The following is a 14,950-nucleotide window of genomic DNA, read 5'->3' as shown; positions in this document are numbered from 1 at the left end:
GTCAGGAGTTCGAAACCAGCCTGGCCAACATGATGAAAACCCGTCTATATTAAAAATACAAAAATTAGCTGGGTGCGGTGGTCAGTGCCTGTAATCCCAGCCATTCGAGAGGCTGAGACAGGAGAATCACTTGAATCCGGGAGGCGGAGGTTGCAGTGAGCCGAGATCATGCCATTGCACTCCAGCCTGGGCAACAGAGTGAGACTCCATCTCAAAAAACAAACAAACAAAAACAAACAAACAAACAAAAAAACCCAAATACCTAAAAATAGGCAATAGTTCACCTCCAACTAACCAGTTTTGTAGAAAACACTCACATTGGGGTTACTTTGCATATTTGCATTTCTTAACAGGTAGGCATATTTCCTGGGTTCCAACAACAGTCAGAAGGGATAGAAGGGCAGTAAATTCTGACCTTCAGCTACTCCACATGATGAGAATGGCAGAACCTTGCAACATGTGCAGTTATTAGTATTCTGGTAAAGACTTTGGGAAATTGGAGGTGCCATAGCATTAACTGGGACTATACTGTGTTGCCTCCTGCTTTAAGAATCTATCTCCAAGAGAAAACTTTTAATATCATTTGCCACTAAATAGATCTCTAACTGTTGTGTTGTGTTCTTCTGTTAATTAGCGCTATGATGTGTTGTCCACATAAATTGGATATGATTAGAATCCACTACATTGCACAAATAAGCTTTCTAGGCAGAAGAGACTGTATGCACAAATGCATGAAGGCAGGAAGGTAGAAACATTGAAGGAAAGATATTAGAAATGTAGTGCCCAGGCGTGATGGCTCACACCTGTAATCCCAGCACTTTGGGAGGTTGAGGTGGATGGATTGCCTGAGGTCAGGAGTTCGAGAACAGCCTGACCAACAGGGCGAAATCCCGTCTCTACCAAAAATACAAAAATCCAGGTGTGGTGGTGCACGCCTCTAATCCCAGCTACTCGGGAGGCTGAGGCATGAGAACTGCTTGAACCCAGGAAGTGTAGGTAGGTTACAGTGAACCAAGATCGTAGCACTGCGCTAGAGGCTGGGCAACAGAGTGGGGACTCTGTCTGAAAAAAAAAAAAAAGTAGTATTCAAAAGGAAGTAAAGGAAGATAAATTAAAAAAGAAAACTTGAAAGTAGATCAGGAAGGGTCCTAAATCGTCGTCCAAGGAGGTTTAACAGAGTCATTAAAGACTTTTAAGCAAATAACTATCAAAAATTACTTACATTTATCAAGGTTGGGGCAGTATAATAGACCAATTAATAACTCATTCTTTGAAGTTAAACTATCTGGATTCAAATTGCAGCTCTACTATTTTCTTGCTGTAAGAGTTGGGCAATGCACTTATATTTTCCATGCCTCAGCTTTTCCATCCATAAAATGGAAATAATTGTAGTACCTATTTCATAGGGTTCTTGTTGGGATCAAATGAAGTAATAGATGTAAAGTGCTCAGAGTGAGTCCTTAAAAATATTAGTTATGGTAAAGGGGAATTTTCATTCTCTTAGCAAGAAGCAACAAATCATTTTTTAGCAAGAGAGCTCTTTTGTTGAGGAAAATGCTTTGATATTTGCCTTGAAGCTGAGTATCCAGAACCTCTACAATTGTGGGTACTGAGGATTCCTAGAGAGAAGGTGTCTGTACTATAAAATAAAAGAAGAAAAAGAAAGATTTAGGGAGAGAGTGGATGCATTCAGCTTTGAATTTGTTGAGCTTGTGTTGTCTCTATGAAGACTGAGTGCACATTTTTAGTAAGCATATAGGAACATGCATCTAGTATTTAAGAGTGAGTTGGGGGTCAAAACTACATATATAAAAAGTTTCCTCAAAATAATCATATTTGATATTTTATGCATTTTACCTAGTTTGGGTCACTTAATTGATAACAGAAATCATTGATGTTTTTTCTTTTATGCTAGGTATTTTAAGAGTTGTATATGCACCTTATCTCATTTAATCCTCAAATCAATTACTTGAAGTTGCATTTTTCTTACTAAACACATGTAAAAATTGAGACATAAAAGATTAAGTGTATTTATATCACAAACCACTTTACAGTACTTATGGCATGGCAGATACCCTATTAGTCCCTTTACAAATATTAAGCTATTTAATCTTCATAAAATCTCTATGAGGTAGGTACTGCTAATTGTCTTTGAGTTATGGGCGAAGAAACTGTGTCCAGCATCCCACTGTTAAGTGGCTGAGCTGAGATTTTATCCCACCCAGACTGAACCTTGAGTCCATGCTCTTAACCTCTGTTATGCTGTCTTTCTGAAGAACTTGCCTGAGTCCCAAAATTTTAAGTGGATGATGCAGGAGTCCACGCTGAGTCTGCCTCATTGCAAGATCATTGAATATACTCATTTTCTCCCCCAAATTAGTCAACACTCTGGCCAAGAGGGACAGGGGCTGAATAAAAACAATTTCTTATGGAATGAGCTAGCATTTTTAGGTTTAGGTCCTCAACTGTCTGGTTCTAGCTACTTCACATGTCATTCTGCTACCTCTCAAATTCTTCTAAGGCAAACCACTGGCTCTATTTTCTGTTTATGTTCTTGTCAATTTCCTTCATTTTGTCATGTAAATTTGGTTTCTCATAACCTTCATTGTCAGAACTACATTGAACTATAGCTTTCCTCCTCCATTTTTGACACAGAGAGTCTATGAATGACTCCTGAGTGACATGCCTCGCCGCTTGACCTGGCTGCAAGAATCTCTATTTCATGAGGACAGTCTCCTTCCAAGATAATTTAGCCTGTAAGGCAGATCTAGGCAGCAGGAGCTAATAAGATTCCTGAGAGAGGATAATGCCCTTAAAGTGGAAGAGAGGTCAGTGGAAGAACTGTCTTTTATTGGCCACTTAATTTGTGCATGCACTATGCTACCTTATTCACATATATTTCATTATTTATAGCATCCTTATATAGTAGGTATTATTGAGATTCACAGAAACAAATTCCCAATGTCACTGTGGGGAGTTAAGAGTCAAACCCAGGTCTGGTCACTCAAAAGCCCATGCTTTCAATTGCACCAAAATGTCTATTGCAAAATGGGGTAAAATAAGATGAGACCGGGTATTGTAACTTGGGGAAACAGCCAAAGGAGGCAAAGAACAATTAGAGATAAAAGAGAAAAACTTGCAGTTCTGTGTGGAAGTCAAAGGGGAGAGTTTCAAGAGAGATAATTGTCAATAGGACCAAATGTTATAAGTCTAAGTAGCTATGGCCTGAGAAAAGGCCAGTGGGTTTGGTGACTATGAAGATAGCAGTTTCAGTGAAGGTTGGAGGTAGAAGCCAAGAGCTGAGGAGTAGAGTGATGGGAGAGAATGCAAACTACTTTTCAAAAGTAGCTGTGGGTAAAGGAAGGAAAGGAAAGACATCTTAAAGGAGAGATTTGAGGGAATTGCAGGTCAAGGAGAAGGAATGAGGACGGAAGTAGACAGACAAAGCTAGAAGAACAAGGGAGGGATGGATGCAAGGACATGAGAAATGTGGGACAATGTAAAGAGTGGAAAAATGATGTTTTTAAGGAAAAGATGAAGAGGGGAAGATAGAGAAAAATGATGAGACATTTTGAAGTGAAAGTAGAAAAATGAGAAGACTATACATTGGATGACCTTGAGCTCAGAAATGTTGGAAGCATCTCAAGAGAATAGAGTTGATAGTGGATTGAGGTTTTGAGAGCACAGCAACTGGAAGATCTTCAAAAGGGGATAAGGAAGTGTTAGCCAGAGATAAGTAAAAACATGCTGTGGCAGCAGTGACTTCCAGCTAAATTTGGCTAGGGTGGAATTTTCTATTGAGATTTCACCTTAAAAATATGCCTTGGAGTTTGTTGTTGTCCCTAAACCCAAGAATCAGGTCACTGTAGGCATGAGGGATAGAATCAGTCTGCAAGAGACAAAGAGATGTCCTAAGTTAAAAAAATTTAAAACAAGATGAAAGGACCTATCACTGCTCTCAAGGAATTTGGCTTAGAATGGAGCATAGTCATGTCAATCAATAGTACAATGCCGTTTGGTGAGCTCTAGAGTAGAGAGATACGGTTGATCCTCAATATTGTGGATTCTGTATTTCTGATTTCATCTACCTGCTAAAATTTATTTGTAATTAGAAAAGTCAATACTCATGGAACTGTTATGGTCATTCATGAATGTGCACAGAGGAGTAACAAAATTTGAGTCACACAATGTGCTTGTTTCCAGCAAAGGTAGAAAAAATTCCTGCTCTGTCTTCTTGTTTCAGCTCTTATAATGTGTCCTTTTTTAGTTCTGCTTAATGATATGTGGGTGGGGTTTATTTTTATTTATTTTTTTTGAATTTTTGTACTTTTTGTGGTATGGCCCTCAAGCACAGTGCTAAAGTGTGCCGGTGTTTCTTAGTACCAAAAGGCTGAGATGCATCTTACGGAGAAAATATGTGTGTTAGAGAAGCTTCAGTCAAGCATAAGTTACAGTGCTGTTGGCCATGAGTACAGTGTTAATGAATCAACAAGTATTAGATTTTTTAAACAGAAACACACGTAAAACAAGGTTATGTTAACAGTCAGTTGACAAAAACGTAGCCAGAGATTTGCAGGAACATAACCCTTTCTTTCCTGCAAAAGCTATGCTAATTCAGCATTCACAGTGACTGTATAGAAAATAACTACTGTAAATGAGAACCAACTGTAAATACAAGAATACAAATTGCAATGAAAATAAAGAGAAGAAATTGATCAATTCTTTTTGGAAAGGTTAAATGTCACAAAGGAGATACATTTTCTAAAAGGTATCAAAAGTTTATGAGAGGCCAGGCACAGTGGCTCATGCCTGTAATCCCAGCACTTTTGGGAGGCCGAGGCAGGCGGATCACTTGAGGTCAGGAGTTCGAGACCAGCCTGGACAACATGCTGAATGAAACCTGGTCTCTACTAAAAGTACAAAAATTAGCCGGGCATGATGGTGCATGCCTGTAGTCTCAGCTACTTGGGAGGCTGAGGCAAGAGAATGACTTGAACGTGGGAGGCGGAAGTTGCAGTGTGCTGAGATTGCGCCATTGCACTCCAGCCTGGGTGACAGAGTGAGACTGTTTCCAAAAAAAAAAAAAAAAAAAGTTTATAAGAAAAACGATGTCCAATCTGCTAACAGCAGTAGAAGAAAGAGAAGTGACTAATATTTTAATATTCCATCTTTAAATCCAGCTCTTTGTCACACAAAATTTTTAAATTACAGCACAAAGTTGCATGACATTGAAAACACATGTGTTACTCAACTGCATGCATGATGTTAGCATTTTAGAGAGCTGTTGAGGTGCTATGGGCTTGGAATATCTATTCTTGCCCTGCTGACAGCTCAATGCCTGAGGGAGACTCTCATCTCAGCCTCGCAATCAGCCTTTCCAACACCACTTGCCTTTAACCCTATTGGATCTGAATCATTGAACCTCCACAAAGTTTCTCTGAATTACTAAGATACCATCTCTAATGTGGCATTCCCCAGTAATTTTCACCTAGATTTCATAGGAAGCTATGGTCTTATGAATGAGAGAAGAATGCCACCTTTATTAATACTAATGACTTTGTATAGTGTTTGATGCTTTCCCAAACAGTTTACATCATAGCTACCATGAAGACAGTAAGAATACTAATACTTACACATGACTATCTGAGGCGCAGTATGTTAAATGGCTTTCTCAGTGCACACAGCTCATAGATAGGGTGGCTGAGACTCAAATTCAGGCCTTGTGACTCCAAAGCTTATGTTATTCCTGATACTCCAGTGATTTTCTAGTTGGGTTCCAGGATGCTCCTGATTTGCGCTGAGATGACTCAGCCTCTGTGGAGATAGTTGCTGTAGTCAGAAGTATTTGCCTGTACATTCTCAATGGCCACTGTAACAAAATCAGCTGTTTTTATTAATTTTTAATTTATTAATCTATACATTTACAAGATTATACACTTCCTTTGAATGAAATGTGTAACACTTCATTTTAGGAAATGATTTTATCTGCTTTCTGGAGTTTAAAACTCAGGAACTCACAGCACTGAAAACATGGGAGGAGAATTAATATGAACTAAAAATAAATAAATCATAGAATCACAAGCTTTTTCATCTGGGAGAGCTTTCTTGGTCTTTTAGTTCAACCTCTTGATTTTGCTGATATGAAAACTGAAAGCAGTACAGGGGAGTTTCCTAAACTGCGCTGTGAAAAGAAAAATTGTAATTCAAATAACTCGAGGAAGGGACATTTGCTTTTTAAGGTGGCGGTCTAGCATAGAGGATAGGCCACAGTCTTGGAAGCTAAAAGAGCTTGGGTTCAATTCCACCTTTGTGACCCATATCTCTGTAGCCCTGGGCAAGTTACTCAACTTCGCTGACCTTCAGATTCTTCATATATTAAAATGGGAATGGAAATATTAGTTGTTCTGGCTTAAGGGGGCCATTAAATCATGCACTTGTCATCCCAAATATGTCTGGAACCCCTTGAAAGATAGCTAAAAGAATCACACAGATGGAGATCAAAACTTCAGCTTTATTATTCTTAAGGCTGAATTGAAGAAACATGGTGTGAAACTTTAACCACCTGGGCCCCTAAAATAGTCTCACTGAATTCAATTTCTTTGCTAGTCCCAGGTAAAGCCTAAGAACAACTTGCCTCCCAGGAAGTGGCAAAGGGTTTCCTTGTAAACTTACCCAATTGAGGATCAGAGAGATCTGTGTCCACTTATAAGAGCTATTGCAAGAAGCCATTGCTGAGGGCAAGAAGCTACTACTAAATTCTTCCTCTCAACACCAGCCATTAGTGAAATCTGTCTTCCCTCTTTGGGAAAGAGGACAAGACACTATTCCCCTTTATGGATCTTTATATGAGGTGCTATATGTGAAGTCCTTGGTTGATACCCACTGCAATGTATGTTCTAGATATGAAGATAATACACAGTGTTGGCAGAAGCAAGGCTGTGAACTCAGACTTTTAGTCCATTACTCTTTCCTTTATGACGAAACAAATGGATATATTACACAGGGTTGGTCAGTTTTCAGTAGAGCTACATTTCCAGCCACACTACATTTTCTGTAGCATAAAACCTGGCAGCAACTCAAGGGCCAAGGTAGCTAACATGTACACAGTGCTTCCTTAACTAGTCTGCCAAATATGACCTGGAAATTCAGCAGTAGTGTGTGTGTGTGTGCACGCATGTATGTGTATGTGGGGGTGTGTGTGTGTGAGAGAGAGAGAGAGAGAGAGAATCTATTGAGAAACAGTATAGCCCAGTAAAATAAGCATAAGAATATGTAGGAGCAATTTTTTAAGCCTCTGTTATATACAGGGCACTGTGCTGAGAATATTACATACAGTATCTTTAGTCTTCATAATAACACTGCACTATGAGTCTTATCCTTATTTTGCCAATGAAGAAACATTCAGAAATGAGATTTTAAAATTAGATCTCACTTGTTTCAAGGGCTTGCCCCTTTTACCATTGCATGTAATATCTGTAATATCTGCTGCTGTAATATCTCATCTTTTTCTTCTTTGAAGGGGACTGTGTGGAGAGGGAATGACTATTCTTTAGGTTTAACAGAAAAACAGCAGCAAACTTAATAGAATGCTCAGGAGGGCAGAGATAGACCCCGGCTGCCAAAAACAACTTTCAGAAAGAGGGGATTCTGGATGGAATAACAGGCAACCCAGAGTTCCCACCGTAGGATGACTTCTGTCATTTAGATAAAGAGAATCTAGTGCCCTAGACCACAAAGCATCTCCCTACTTAATGACTTAGTGAGGAAAAATAGGGCCAATTAGGAAATTACCTAGAACCAAGTTTTCAAAGGAAAAGACACCAAAACTGCCACTACTGTCAGATTGGCATGGCTCTGCCCAGCAGCAACCAGAGCCCATCTCTGTCTCCATGCTCTCTGATATGGTTTGGCTGTATCTACACCCAAATCTCATTTTGAATTGTAATCTCCATAATCCCCACGTGTCTAGGGAGAGACCTGGTGGGAGGGGATTGGATCACGGGGGCGATATCCTCCATGTTATTCTCATGATAGTGAGTGAGTTCTCAGGAGACCTGATGATTTTATAAGGTGCTCTTTCCACTTTGCTCCTTCCTCTCTTTCTTGCCGCCATGTGAGAAGGTTCAGGCTTTCTTCCCCTTCACCTTCTGCCATGATTGTAAGTTTCCTAAGGCTTCCCCAGCCATGAGGAACTGTGAGTCCATTAAACTTCTTTTGTTAATAGATTTCCCAGTCTCTGGGTAAGCCATCCACTAAGCCATCAGAGCCATGCCAATCTGTCAGGAGTGGCAGTTTTAGTGTCTTTTCTTTTGAAGACTTAGTTCTAGGTAATGTCCTAATTGGCCTTATTTTTCCTCACTAAGTCATTAAATAGGGAGATGCTTTGTGGTCTAGGGCACTAGATTCCCTTTAGTTAAATGACAGAAGTCATCCTACAGTGGGAACTCTGTATTTCTTTACAGCAGTGTGAAAATGGACTAATACTCTATCACCGTTTGGCTTTGATGTGGGATTCTTTCTATTGTCAGTGCATTTTCATCTAAGTTTTGTAGTGACTTGCTTTCAAACTAAGCCATCTTAAATAGGGTGCAGACCTTTTCTCCCTTCCAAGCCCCTTTTCCATTCATCCTGGTATAGGCTAGAATTAGACTGTCAGAGCCGTCAGACAGGGAGAGCGTGTCATGGCAGACACAGAGAAAGGGTTTAAGTCTGTGTCCAAATTGAGGTCACCAAACATCAAGCAACCTTCTCCTCCTGGCAAGACACATTTCAAACTTCTTTCTTTTAAAAGCAGACTTTTAATAAGCCCTATTAAGAAAGTAACATCTCAGCAGGGCGCTGTGGCTCACACCTGTAATCCCATCACTTTGGGAGGTCAAGGCGGGCGGATCGCAAGGTCAGGAGATCGAGGCCATCCCGGCCAACATGGTGAAACCCTGTCTCTACTAAAAATACAAAAAAAAAAAAAAAAAAAAAAAATTAGCTGGGTATGGTGGCATGTGCCTGTAATCCCAGCTACTCGAGTGGCTGAGGCAGGAGAATAGCTTGAACCCGGGAGGCATTTGCAGTTTCAGTGAGCCGAGATTGCGCCACTGCACTCCAGCCTGGCGACATAGTAAGACTCCATCTCAAAAAAAAAAAAAAAAAGTAACATCTCCATGCCATGTTGACAAATAGAAGCACTGATACAGCCCAGTTCCTGGGTACCCATAGGTATGAGTGGTCAGTAGGTGTATATACTTTTAAATGTATTTCCTAAGAGCCATTAAATGTAAAACCCAAATGACGGCTGCAGCCTCTTCACTCATGAATGATGCCAAACCACATTCCACAGTCTCTCAGCACCCCTGAAGGGAACGGTGTAAACTCTAGACATCTGGCCAGATGGCTTTCTGTCTTCCATTCCAACTGCCAGTTATTTCCTTTTTTGTCCCAAGACGGCTATGCCCCTGACACACAAGGAAAACAGTTTTATCTAGAACTAGGAGGAGGGATTCCTTTGCCTATTGCTAATTAGGGGCCTATTGGGAACAAATTCAAGTTTTGGGGGGAGGAAAGAGGTTTGAGAAGAAACCACTTTTCCAGCTGTTGTGTGAGGCAGGCCAGGCCATGATATCATCGACAGCATTCTGCTTTTCTGTCTTGTTCTTCCTCTGCACTCCCTCCTCCTGTTCATCATCCCTTTCTTCAGATAATGAGTTACAGGGATAAACAATAACCTTTCAGATATTATATAAAACAAAAAAGTTCTTACTTTATTTTCTTTTAGAGATATGATAGTTCTACTGTTATTTTTTGTTTCTTATGGTCCTGTTCTTCCTCTTATCTTCCAACTTCTTATTGAATATGGCTTATTGAATATGGTTTATTAAATGTCGACTCACCCAAGCTCCAAATCCAAATACAATCCCATTTTCTTGCCTCCATGATAGAAACTGTCAGAGTGAAATAATTGATTTCTCAGCCTTCCTAGTAGCTAGAAAAATAATTTGACACAGTTCTGGTCAATGATAAATGAGTTGAAATTTGCTGAATCTACCCTGTCCCCTTCCCTTTTTTTCTACCTTGAATGAAGTTCTGATGTATAGGCCTGAAACCACCATCTTGTCACCATGAGGTGACAGCCATAAGGATAAGACCAAGAAAATCTCAGAAAGTCTAGTTCTAATATCATATCAGATTTAACAGTTTTGTTTCTTTTTTATTTACCTAGCAGTTCATTTATGCACCAAGATTCTTTTCCCCAAGGTTGTAACTTAGCAGATGGAGACAGACATTAAGCAACAGACATGATAAACAACATAATTATACAGAAAAAAATAGATGCAGTAAAAAAAAAAAGGTAAAACAAGGTAAAGGGCATGGGAGTGTAAAGGTAGGGGTTAGTTGCAATTGTAAAAAGCATGATCAGGATAGAATATAAGCTATACATGATAGGTACACAGGAGACAGACAGTGGGTGCTCAATAAATACTTGTTGGGTGAATGATGAATAAGTGAATCAACAGCTCAGTCAACTTATAGACTTCTTGTTAGAGAAGAAAAATAGCCTACCTGTGTAATTTACTGTTGCTTAGATTTTCCAAAATTGTAGCAAAAGTACTGCTAACTGATGCACTGAGTTGCATCCTTTTATAAGTTTTTCAGCAAGTGTCTCGATCTGAGAGTATCTCAATGCCACTCCTACTCCTGAATAAAAGCTAGATTGGTGGAGTTTTTCTTACTCTTCAGCACTTTGGAAAAGGTTGGATCTTTTCTATTATCTGTCGTTTCTGAGGAGATGCCAGTTTCTCCATATGATGCTTGAAGGTCATTCAACTTTCCTGTCTCGTGATTCCAGGATTTTCCTTTTATCCTCAACTATGTAATTTCAATATTACATGATTCGTTGCAAGTTATTTACATTCATCCTACTTAAGAGTATGCTTTTCTGTTTAAATATGAAGATTCTTTTTTTTGAATTTTGGGAAATATCCCAATATTTCTCTCACTGTTGCTCTCCTTAATGTCTCACTTCTCAACATCAGTTACTCCCGTTAGATATCTGTTCATCCTGTCCTTCTCGCCTTTGTATCTCTTAACTTCACATTTCTATTTTCCATCTCCTTATATCTTTTTGTGCTACTGGATATAACTTTCCCATATTTATTCCACAGTTTTGAAATTTTCTTTTTAATTGTCTAGTCTATTGTCTAATGGGTTTTTAACTCACATACCATAATTCTTCAGTTCTAGATTTTTTTTGGTTCATTGTCAAATCTACTTGCTTTTTTTAATTAAAAAAGTAATGTTTTTATCTTATTCTCTTCTTTATCCATTTGGATATTTTCAACTTGCTTTACTTATACTAATGTTCTTTTCAGATTACCCTATGACCATGAGTAGTTTCGATATAAATTATCCTATTTACTGAATTTAATGGCTCTTTCTTTTAACAGTTGTTATCTTTGCGTGCTTTGTAAATTTTTTAAACATGAATTCATTGTTAATGGGCGTTGTCTTCCATAGGAGTCTTGCTTGTACCCTGGAGTGGAGGAATCTTTAATGGGATGTTTTGATTTGTTCCTCTTCATGGGCATATAAGAAGACACAAATACATAAATCAATTTTTATAACTAAATCTAAATGAAACACCACTCTGGTGTAAATGTATATTAACACACTCGGAAGAATACAGTGTGTTCTTTTAAGAGTAACTGAAGCAATTGTTAGTAACAACTGCCTTGTGGAATCTGGACCACAGCGCTGATGAGGAACTGTGCCCTATAGACTAGACATTCTGCCATCAGTGCATCTTGAGAGTGGAGTTTTTGTTATTACTGTTTATGGACAAACATTTTTTAAGAATGTTTGCAAAGCTGTCAAAGAATCTTGTGGATTTGGTAGAAGAACTACAACAAATGTGGGAACTGAGGCTTATGAAAATATAATCATTAATCATGTCAGCATTTGGATCACTCTAATATAGAAAACTTTCAGAAACTGGGAAACCAGGGGACTCTAATGAGATTTCCAAGGTTGGCTTTTAAAAACTATTTTGTAACCCAATGAATATGACATATTGACTAATACCCTTATTGCTATTAACAGCCTATATCTGATTAATCAAAAAATTAAAAAAATACATTAACATCAATATTCCTGCTCTTAATACTAATTCTATGACATGTAAATAAATAATTTATGTATTTACATAGCACTTGTTTGCAAATGTGCTACACTAAGATTTACATGTCAGCTACATTACATGCTTCATTCATTACTTTAATACTAGCTGTATTTCCTTTGCCAAATTACTCATCTGAGCTGTAACTGGGTTCTCTCATTTGTAAAGCAAGGATATTAATTGTAGCTCTCATTAGGGCAGTTGGAAGATTAAATGAGATAATGTTTATGGAGGCCTAGCACAGCAACCAGACCCCAGAGAGAATAGCTTTTATTATTGTCATTTTCAACATTCCAAGCTGGCTTAATTGTCCAAGGTTTTGCTTCCATGTAAATTTCACATCAAACACACAGTCCAAACTTTCAGCAAGCGCCAAGAAAGGAATTTATTTTCTGCAAGAGCCACACCAAAACAAAAAACAAAAAACACATCTTGTTCACTAGGTTATCTCTTGTATCTTTATAAACAGAGATCTAGGGTTTTAATTCTGTTATGGCATGGTGCATGTTCCTAAGTACAGAGAAAACTTCATAAAAAGAGAACCAAAGAGGGAGTTGAAGTTTCCTTGCTCCAGGCCTATACCTGAGAGCACATATCCTCTAAGCATTTAAAAACCTTCTGAAGAATGTGGAAATAGGCAGAGGGGAGATTATTTTTAAGCTTGCTGGTATCTGGGAATGGAGAGTAGCTGTTGCTAATGGCCAATGGGGAGAAATGATGAAAAGATAGAAATGCTAGAACCTTATATTGCCTGCAGTTAGACACTGCATGGATATAGTGGGGGATTTTGAAGAAGGCTCTAGAACACACAGTCTCTACAGAGGAGTGCAGTACAAAGGGCTCTAAGTTTGGACTCAGATGTCCTGGATCTGAAGCTCAGTATACACTCTGGGTAATCTCTTGTCATGACCAGTTAATAGAAGCTCTGAGAACATCAAGTTGTGATCAGCAAAATGGAAACATAGTAACTGTCTAAAAGAGCCATTCTGGGAACAGATTCACTGGGTTAACTTCATTCATTCACTAATTTGTTTATGTATTAACATTACTAACTGCCAATGTATGTAAGGCACTGTGCTAAGTTCTAGGAAAATAAAAAGGAGTCATCTGACTCCATTGCAAATTGGACTTTAAAATTCTGAAAGTGTTATGCTCTTTTAAAAAAATAGTTTCTATTTGTGATTGTAGGATATGAAATATTAAATGGACAATTATTCTGGTTAATGTGATGTTGGTAGATCTGGAGTCCAATCCAACTGGCTTCCTCTTGATTCCAAAGGATGTTCCTGAGTCACTTCCCAGGGATCCTCTGAGTGACATGGAATTGCTCTGAAACCACTGCATCCCAATGCAAGCCACCTTGCTGTATCACTCTATCAAATAGCCCATGTTCTGTACTCCTAAGCAGGATTGTCTTTCACAGAGGTTAAAGAAAGAGAGGGCAAATCCTAGTGGCCTTGGAGTAATGCACATTTTTTTCAGGAGGTTGATGAGAGTATCAATGAGCAGCTACCCCAGAAAAATCTATTTTGTAGCCTGGCATAGAAAACTGGCCTTGATTTTTAATCTTAGCACAGCACCTGGCATAGAGATGCTCCATACATGATTTGCTGAATAAATGAATAGACTCCCCCATGACAACCTTTCCATTTGGCATGAAGTGGCCTACCATGGTGGCCATCAGCATTGCCTCCAGACCCCCCACCACAGACAGCAGAGTCAGCTGCTGGGCTTTGAAATCCACTGTGGTGTTTGTACCAAGGCTGTGTCTCCCATGGGTAGCTCCTGGCAAGGAAGAGCCTGGTGCAGACACTAAGTAGACTAAGGGATCCCTCTGGGTGAGCAGCTTTTTCTCAAGGACTCCGCGATGGCTTTGCTGAACCCTCTTTTGACTGCATGACAGGCAGTCTGTGATGTTTCCCCTACCCCCAACTTCCTCTCCCTCTCTCCTTCGCTTGAGTCAGATTCTTATCATGTTCTGATGACCTCCTAACCTTCCCAGCTCCCATCATTTTCTCTCTTACACAGGCATTTCTCCAATACAGTCCTTACATGTTTAACCCTGTCTTGTTACCTGTCCCTGGGAGGACCTGGACTGTCACATTTGCCAATCACTTTGTAGGATTAAATTATCTGGCCGTTGCTTATGGATTTTAAGAACCAGCCCAGGCAGATAAGCATCTGTGAGGGTGGCCTGGAGTGGGAGGGCCTTGGGGATGAGTCAGCAAGGGAGGGCGTTTCACCCAGGACAGTTGGAGGGGAGTCAGAGTTGAACCTGGAAGAGTAGAAGAAGCACCACATCTCTAAAGAGAAAGAAGCACAAGAACTGATGAATGGCCCAGCCAGGCTAGTAGCAAGGAGGGAAGCAGACTACAATCAGATGGGATAAATGAAGTGGGGAGGGCAGTTCAACATGAAGCAGATCAACATGTGCATAGAAAGGCTTACTTTTTAAGGTTTATGATCAGGGGGCTTTAAAACCTATTTGGCACATAGATTTGGGTACATGGTGGTGGTTGAGGTAAGGGAAACCAAAGGAGCTGGTGGGAGTTTTAAACAAAGAACCAGACTAGGGATCGGCAGCACATGACTCCCTGCCAACCTTGACCTTACCCCTTGACCAGACACATTGACTGAAAGGTGGCAAGGACCCAATAGGCTTTTGGACAGGATGATTACCTGGGGATTCTGGCAGATGAGATTCTGGGGATTCTGGCAGATGAGAGGCAACATGCCAAAACAAAAACTCATGACTGGCCACATGTGCTGATATAGTTTGGATGT

The sequence above is a fragment of the Pan paniscus genome, chromosome 3, assembly GCF_029289425.2.
Source record: "Pan paniscus chromosome 3, NHGRI_mPanPan1-v2.0_pri, whole genome shotgun sequence".
Classification (NCBI taxonomy): Eukaryota; Metazoa; Chordata; class Mammalia; order Primates; family Hominidae; genus Pan; species Pan paniscus.
This window is presented reverse-complemented; position numbering follows the sequence as displayed.